At 34.8% G+C, this 9,545-nt stretch overlaps 1 protein-coding gene across 1 annotated transcript in view; it reads right to left on the reverse strand.

The window, feature by feature from the left end:
• Nucleotides 1-9,545, reverse strand: part of CDH12 (cadherin 12) — a gene marked incomplete at both ends in the record, with an annotated part of 136,801 nt that overhangs the window by 126,581 nt on the left and 675 nt on the right.

Genomic DNA, 9,545 nt, shown 5'->3' on the forward strand with positions numbered 1-9,545 from the left:
AATGGGTCCTCTCAGGGGCTTGTAGGGTGCTCTGAGGAGGTTCTACAAGCTTTTCAAGCAAGATTCACCACCAACATAGAGTAGAAAACTACAGAAATAGTGTGAAATGGTAAGTGCAAGGAGTTCTGCTACTTACGCATATTCGTGCATAGCTGTATTAATGACATTTATTTTCTTCAGCTGCTGGTAAGAATTCTTAACACCCTATTTGCTTTTTGGCAGTCACCGCACATTGAGTAAATGTGCACTCATGCACAGCATGAATACTTTCAACAGCATAACAAAGCTCTTGCTAGACAGACATTTTTCTCAATACCACAGTAGCTGCTGACCTGCACTACCATTTTAAAATTTCTGATCTAATATTATGAATAGATCCTCATTTAATAAACTGCTAGCTAGCATGTTACCATGTGAGGTATTGCAGATTTTTGTGTATTTTTACACACGGGAAGTAGTTTTTATTTTTCATTAAGCAAAATGATATGTAAGTAAAATTATTTTTCTATTAAAAACTGAATTATTCCTTGATCATATCCCTGCATGTAACTGTTCAAGGGACTTTCAGAAAAGTTGAAGGAATCACACTTGTAGACAAGCCCAACATAATGACTTGAGATCTCCCTGCTATTATCCCAGTATTTCCTGTAGTAAAGCTTGCATTCAAGGAGCCAGAACCATGTCTCTGGCAAGGGAAAAAGGTGCAGGCTTGGATAAAACAATAAGGTTAGAGCAAGCATAGCTCACTATCATACTTTCAAGCTTCCATTTATTTGTGGAGACATTGGTGGTGGCTCTATATTTACTAGCTTTCAGAAGATTATTTGTTTGTGAACATCTTCACTCCCTGCATGCAGACATAATCAGTTTTTGTATCTACAACACCCTTTGATGAGCAGACTTCAATTTTGGATTTACATGGTCTATGAAGAAGCACTGCCTATTCATTGCTGTGAAAGTGTCTCCTGTTGGCTGCATGTTATTTCCCCCATCTTACATTAGTGAAGAAAGGATTGAATTAGGTATGGTATACCTAATTGCATCTTTTCCTCTTTGCCTCTTTTCCAGGCCAAGAAATCCCACCTTAGTAGTTTCTCACTGAAGAGTCAGTCCAAAGGCATTCATTCCCTTTGTATCCTTGTCTACTTTTCCCAGCTCTTTGGGATACACATCCTCTTTAAAGTTAGAAACAAATAATTCACCCAGTGCTGAAGATACAGGTTCACCAGAGATTTAGATGCAAGACTGTATTAACAACATTTATTCTTTTCTGCTGCTGCTGAAAATTGTTAACATCCTATTTGCGTTTTGGCAGTCACTGCACACTGAGCAAACATGCAAGCAAGTATTATAAAACAAGATTTCATTTGAGAGAGATCATTATTGCCTTGGAGCACAGCATTTTATTAATTAAGTTGGAATTACTCCCCTCTCCAGTATGCTTGACTTGTTATAAAATTTCATCTATTATGTTAATCCTCAGTTTCATGAGGTCTTTTTCCCATTCTTACTATTCAGCCTCTGTATTTACTGCCACAAACAGCTTAGCATCAGCAACAAACATTGTCATGTCATCTGGATACTCAAACCTTTTTTCACATAATTTGTAAATATGCTAAATGACATAGATTCCAACGTAGTTCCTTATTGGTACAGAATATAGCATGGTATGTTTGTATGAATAACAGGTATATATTTTTTTCAGTGATCAGTTAAGTATTTTCATGATGCTTTCATTTATCACTGAAAATCTATTTTTTTTTTTTTCCAGTAAGCACTAACCAAGTCATAATGGCAGTAGTTCAACTTTATCAGTAATAAGTCTAGCTTACATGTTGAAGGACTGAGCTAAAAAAAACGCAGTGTACACAAGGGAATTACCTCTGTAATTAAAGCTGGTGCTAGAAGACTTGAGTATTATTCCAAGCTCTCCTTTGTTCTCTATGCACACTTTTTTCTTTTGTTGAAGTGTAAGAACAAGTACTGCACGTAGCTGTTTAAATAGATAATACAGTACTTCCAAAAAGCATTCATATGCTGTTTAGGTCAACAACAATATGGCTCAATCCATAAAATTTTGGCTACCATCAGTGAAGCCAATAATTTCAGAAGACAACAAAGCACAGGAACATAAGAAGAACATAGAAGAAGAAAAACATTATACTTTATCTAGCTGGAAGAAAATATTAGCACGGCAAGAGACTACCCTGCATAACACAGTGTTATGTAGTGAGCATGCCTTGTAGTCCTGTGTCCCTGCCACTGGGCCACGAGTTCCACCAGTCCTAAAAGGACGAGGATCTTGACTGCCATAATTACTGTTTCTTTCTATCTACATCTTTATTAACTACAACTTCTAATTTTGTAGAGTTATTCTTTTTTACCATCTTACTTCATGAATGGTCCTTTACATCTTATTCCATCTGTTCTACTCAAAGTCACTTTTGTCCCCTTTTTAAAATTTGTAGTACAGCAAGAATCAGCAGGGTTTTCATTTTTTTTCCTTCCATGCACTTCTGAAATGAAACCTTCTCTGGAAAAAAAAGAAGTTTAAGCTGATATCTGATAGTTAAAACTATATTATGTCTACTTTCAGTCTGTTCCAATGCTGGATAGATATTTTCTTTACTTGTTATTATGTCTTTCCGCTTTTCCTTTCCCTTTTTCACCTTCTTTGAGATAAGAGCCCCTGGGCTGGGTAGGGAAGGGAAAGGACATCCAGCAGTTCGTCATTTCTGTGCCTTCCACCTTCTTGCCTGTGTAACACTGTAATTTATCTGTCACTGCCATGTGACAGCCATAGTACGGATGCTTCCAGCATCACACAGCAAACCAAAAGAAGGCTTTTATGCCAGTTTAAAAATAATCCTGAAAAAAATAAGAGAAGGGCAATTTTCAATCAGATATTTTTTGTGACTGAGTTCAGCTTCTACCACTAGAAAAAGCCTAATCTCGATTTTGGAAATAACTGTACGATATTATTGCATTATTTTGTGCTTTACAATATACATTTAGATTAAGTCAGTGTTCATCAACAAAGAGAGATAGAGAACTATGCAACAGCATTCTTATAAAAAATATTTTCTACTATCAAGACAATTTGAACACTATTAATTTATTTTCACTTATTAATTTTTTTCACCTTGCTACTTTCCACTCTTCTTCTTTGTTAAGAGTTTTTTTTTTGGGTTTTATTTTTTTTGACTTTTCATTCATGTTGTTTTTTTTTGCAGTTTATTCCAAATTGTAAAAAATTAATCTAATCTATTTACATCTAATACAATGTGTAACAAAGACAAGGATCAGTTACAGAAGTTTTTCCTTTCATTACATTTCCACCAGTATATATGGAAAAAAATTAAGCAAGCTTTTGAGTACAAATGGCTTTCTTCAAATCAAAGCAGAAGCTACAGATTTCATAGATACCTAAAATTCTTCCTCAGAATTTAATTGGATCTGTAACAGACCCACTATAAAGAACAAAGAAATGGCAGGTTTTTTTGCAGCTGAGTGGATGTCAGGCACAAGAAGGATTAGAGGATGGTTATCTCTAGAGGGAGAAGAGAGACAGATCATTTACAGTCTCTGCAACATGGAGGTGGGTGAAGGAGAAGTGGAACTGCACTTGCCATAAAACCTGTTCCCAGTCCATTGCTTTGTTTCAGATGGAGATACAAAATGTGATTTGATGTATGTACTTCAGAAGAATAGGAGTATTGCAGCTCAGGATTTTCATGCTTTTGGGGCCCTGACTCACAAACTGTGCTAGATGTGACTGCAGCAACTGATAAGACTCTCAGTCCCAACTGTCTTAATTTTGCTTTATGTCCTACAGATAAAAATATTAACTGCAGTGGCTGAAAAAAGCTTGCTCATTTGCTTCCTCTACAGCTTGGTGCTAGACAAAACAAGTTGCTGCTAGATCTCTTGAGAAATTCTTTGTCCTTTTTTGAAAAGAATGTCTAATCAATATTTAATTACAATTTGCTGGGGAAATGTTTTTGCTTCAGCCCTATATTATTAAAAAAATGATTTTAGATTTGAAATTTGATAATAAATTTTATTCTATACTCATATGTTATTTTTTAATTTCTGTGATTTTTTATGCTATGATTTCATAAAACATATGTTGCAGTGATCATAAATTTATTCCATTTCTGAACCTCCTAATTATTTTGGTTTACACACTGTTCTCCAGATGTAGGAGTGACTACAGGCATTTAATACTTTTCCAAGTTTTGCTGTCTGGCTAATTTTATTTCATTTCTCAATAGGCATTTTGGTGCTCTTCCAGAAAGGAGATCTTGCAAACTCAGCTTTTTATTCCTTAAGTTCAATTGTCATTGATGTTTTAATGTTTTATTAGTTATGAATTCACTTCTAAGTTAACAATATGCCAGGTGATTCAGCAACCCTCAGCTAAACTCAGGATTTAGGTTTAAGAAATTCAAAATCGTCAAATTCACTTTGATTAAAAGAGCAGACTATTTTCATTTGTCCATGTCCCTAGGACCTCCAAAACTCTTTATTATTCTTTCTCTGTCTTTCTTTCAATTACCTTTTGATTCCAACAAGTTTTTCATCCAGTAGACAGCACATATACAAGAATACTCAAAAGATAACCACAATAGATGTAACGCTTTCCTTAGCAGTTTAATTCTTGCTACCTCAATTACATTTCTCAATTTGTGTTGACAATATAAACTTTAGACACATGCTAAAACCATCAGCACCATCCACTCAGCTGTGTTCAGAAGTCTTTTGGGAGATGGAAGGTTCATACTAATAGGACTTCCTCCATGGCGTTCATTCTCCTTTTGTGATCACTATGTTCAAGTCTGCTGGGTTTTAAAGTTCTAATGTTTTCTATCCACGACATCTTTAGCAGTTCCCACCCAATCATCACAACCTTCTAGAACTCCTGAAATGTGGGTTGCAACACAGTTTCTTTGTATTTTGATCTCTCTTCACCCTTAATTCACTCATTTTCACATGCAACCACTGAAAATACATTTTTAATCTGTTACTCTCATTCATAATTTTCATGAATGCAAGAACAACAGGCAGAAGGTGTTATTGTCAGTGTTTTGATTTTAATCTTTGCACTATAGGCTACCTAAGTAAATTAATGAGTGAAGTCACAAGAGCAGTAAGAAACATTCTACGGAATGCAGGTTGCTCATCTTGTGACAGTAAAGCTGAGGCTTTGTGCACCTTTTAAGAAGATGAGCTTGCAAAAGTGAACATCAAATGCAAGTCTGACTTGCTCATGGGAGCTTTGCATTTCTACCTCCATCTCAGAGTTTCATGTGCAGCTGTCAAAACATCTTTGTGTCTCACATACTTTATACAATATATAAGAAGCAAAGCTTTCAAAGTCATCACATTTTTTCACCAGACAGCAACAAGTAATGGAGACAGAAGTCTCAGCTCAACAGTGATAAGCAAAGTTAAGAGCTCTGGTTCCAGTTCTGATTCCTCTCAAACCTTTTTGATATTTCATTTCTTTCCATCTCTTTTCTGTAATAAACTGTGACAATGCTTTTACTTGAAAATGTAAGAGATATAAACTCAGTGAGTTCATTTAGTAAGCCAGGCTAAAAGTGATCATGTGTGACTCCCTGATCACAGTTAAAATTATCATCTAAGATCCACAAAGGTCCAACAAGAATTTTCCTGTTATGTCTACAGACAGAGTAGGGTATATGAGTTTCTGAAGGTTAAAGACATTGTATAATTACTATTCCAAAGATCTTTCAAATGAAAATCACCCAGAAACTATTAACTGGGGGAAATTAACACAGTACTTGTAGTAGTCCCTACAACAACTCCTCTCACCTGCTTGAAGATGGTACCATGTAAATGTTAAATGGAAATGATTTACAGATCTCTCTCCAGTTACTTTTTACTGTTACTTCTGGGCATAGAATATGATAAACTAGGAAAAATCCTTTTGACAGCTTTAAATGAAATATAAAGACTGTCTTAGTGGAAATCTAGTGGATACATATATGTATATGTATCTATATAAAGCAAATAAGGTACAGTTAGCAACGATAACTGAGGCTTTTATTTATTTATTTTTTTTCCTACAAAGGGCAGAGGCACACATTTTCAGTTCGGTGCGCACATTTCTTTCCTTAATTCTATTTCTTTTTTCCTTTCAGATTAACACAATGCTTATGAAGAACACACACACGCACACACACACACACAAAAGTCATAGTAGTATAGATTTCTTTGAAAAATTCAAATTCAAAATTTTCTTCACAGAGTGCCCTGTCACCCAGACACTCACTAATGTAATGGAAAAGAACAGTAACATCTGAGTTCAGAAAGATGCGCTGAGTTAAGTCTGATGGGAGGTGGTCTACATTAATTTTAATATAATAAAAACTACCCACTATAAATGAGTTCTTTGTTCATACTTCAGATGTAGAGGATAAATTATTATGCATCAGAAAAGCACTCTCTCCTGGTCACAAATATAAAGCTCTCTTTCCATCCAGTCATCACAGCTTCTGCCTTAATATATGAGGAAAACTCTGAAGAAAATGAAGAATTCTCAGTATTGAGTTAATATTTTTTATCTATGCAGTGTCACATCCTTTTGTGCCCTCTGTATAGCACCAGAGTAGTTGTGACTATAACATTTTTTAGGTGGTGGGGATCACAGCAATAAAAAATGTGAAGCGCTTTGCAAGCAGGTATAATGTAACGGAGATTTAAAAGAACAAAATTATGCAAAACATAAGTATTTCATTAGCAAGATTATGAATTGGCATCCTGAGAATATTTTGTTGCTGCACAATGAAAAAAGAAAAACCAAAAAAAAAAAAAAAAAAAAAAAAAAGGAGCCACCAGAAAAAAAAGTGTAATGCATTAACACACAGATAATGATATACAAGAATACATAAATACAAAGACATATGTAAATGGAATAATGCTACATGTTTAACTCCTTTAAATATGAAGCACTTTACATGTTTAGGAACTAAAAATTGATACTTTGCCGGTATTACTTTGTTAATGAAGAACCTATACTTCTCTCATCCACTTTGTTCTCTTGAGCCTTCATTTTATTATGCTGCCCCTGCATATCACTGTTGAAACAGAGCAATGAAGAAGAGGTTCAGCAATGAAGAATAGTTTCGGTTTGTAATGTTTCAGCAAAGCTAAACCTCCCTAAGTAACCCTTTTATAAGGTCAATTCCAACTGCTATCTTGTTAGTCATTTTCAACTGCACTAAGGCAAGGCTGTACTTGAAAATCAGATCTTCTGATGATTTCTGCCACCTTTCAGTGAGGACTAAGCTATGGCACAAGAAAATAATCATGAATATTTTTTCAATTTTATTAAATATGTGCTATTTTGCATGGCCTTCTGGAGCTTCACAGTACTAAGAAGTCAAATCACAGCAAAATATGTAAACAAGGGTACATGTCACAGTAAGTGTTATAGCATTCCTCCAACTTGCACAAGTCACATAGCAACACTGTATTCCAATTTCCCCTTTTAAGGTATGCTAGATGGATCTCCAGCAAGGGTGTTTCCCTTTTGTTTGGCAACTTGTTGGATGTTCATGGCACTCTGTACTACCAAAGCAGAGGATTTCCAGACCCTTGCTTTGACATTCAGATTAAATAGCAAAGTATATTAATTTTTATTTATTTATTTGTTAATGTCAGCTTATCATGTGTCAACATGAAGCACTTCTCAGGATCTCTAAATGAGCTAGACTGCATCAGTTTCTAAACTATATTTTGATTTGTAGCCTGACACTTCCTGAAATAGCCTTCTAAAAACAGACATAAAATGAATTGAGTGTGTTGGCCGATAACAGATGACATTAATGCTGTAAATCTGTGTGCTCTTCCAGGTGGCTTCCAAAATTAACTAGTCACCCCTAACTGTTTAGTGAAATTGTCACTGATTTAATAGACGCATTAAACTCCTATTTATAAATTACTGTGACATTACTAGTGCAGCGGTTCCAGAATAAGCAATATGAGCTCCTATGCAGCTGTAACTCTATTGTGCCCAGCTATCATGGCTGGAAGATGAAGATAAAAATAATTCCTGAAATTATCCTGAACTCTAATACTTTCAATATCTCTTTAAAATACAACACAGTAATATTAAAAAGAGAATTACCTTGAAAATGTATGGTTGTGGAGTAACGTTAAATTATAATAAACATCAAACAGTTATTTCTGCTCCTAAGAACTCAATACCATTTCATATCTTAATTTTTTCTATGATTTAAAAAAAAATAATACATATGATATAAAGATACTGATTAACCACTGTTGAGTGTATTTTGACAAACACACTGAGAACTGTGTGAATTTATATTATGCATGTCTTTCACTCTCTGGCCTTGAAAGAACAATTTCTTCCACAGAAGTTCTCTCATTCAGTTCTTTGCTCCTTTGAGAAATTCCTGGAAAAAAAATAGGGGGGGAAGGGGATGGCAAGAGGGGAGGAGCGGAAGGGAAGACTAGAGGGGACTAGAGGAGAATGGTAACATTTCCATTACCTTCTTTTCCTTCTGTTTGTTTCATAAGAAATCAAATAAAGAAGACATCAAATAAGTGGCAAATTCCTTTTCAAGTAGACTGAAGCAAATATTTAATACACATAAAATATGCTAGATTAAACATCAGATGGATGCTTGACAGATAATAAACATTGTTTCAAAAGATGATAATCTGGAATATTTTGAATAAAAGTAGATTTTTCTGACTAGCTTATTGATGGACTAATGCAGCACACTTTTTGTTGTTGTTTCACCACTAAGGTCCTCCTATATTTTATTTTCTTTTGTATTTAATAGTGGAACATTTCCTTCTGGCATATGATAACCTTTCAAGAAACATAGCTATCATTTGTGCTACTTGCAATTTGACTTAACATTGTGTTTGAAAAACGTTCTTTCAGCAAGTTGAAACAGTTTTTAAAAAGTCTTGTGAGCTATAAACATACCAAGTAAATCTGTGATGTGATAAGCATTATTTTTAATGGAAATATCCCATTAATTTTAAAGCTGCTTACAAGCTTAAATTCAAATGTATTGATAATAGTCAATTTTATGCAAGAGTAATATTATTTTGGCTGCTCAGGGCTGACCCTAAATGACTACCCAGGCTATCTTACATAAAAGGATAAAAACTAATGAATTACAGTGATGCAGCGTTAGCATCTCTGTCTTCAGTGGTAAAAAGCACAGCAATCACGTTGCCCATGCTACTGCGTCAAGTGTGATTAGAGTCCTCGTTTGCCTCTTTAGTAGGTGGCCAGAAGGAAAAAACAGGTGTTAGAGACAGGACAATTGGTAGTAACTGGACGTTACAAAGATGCAATTTTTCATGATGGGATCAGACTGTTTTCAGCTTGTAAATGAAACTCATCATATGTTTGCAATATAAACATACAGTCTTACTGCAAATATTTCTGGCTAATATATTCTAGTGCTTAACACTAGTGCCTACATCTGTAATATTCAAGAATACTTTTGTCTGGTTTTTCCAAGCACCTAATGAAC

Source organism: Tetrao urogallus (genome assembly GCF_951394365.1).
Source record: "Tetrao urogallus genome assembly, chromosome: 3".
Classification (NCBI taxonomy): domain Eukaryota; kingdom Metazoa; phylum Chordata; class Aves; order Galliformes; family Phasianidae; genus Tetrao; species Tetrao urogallus.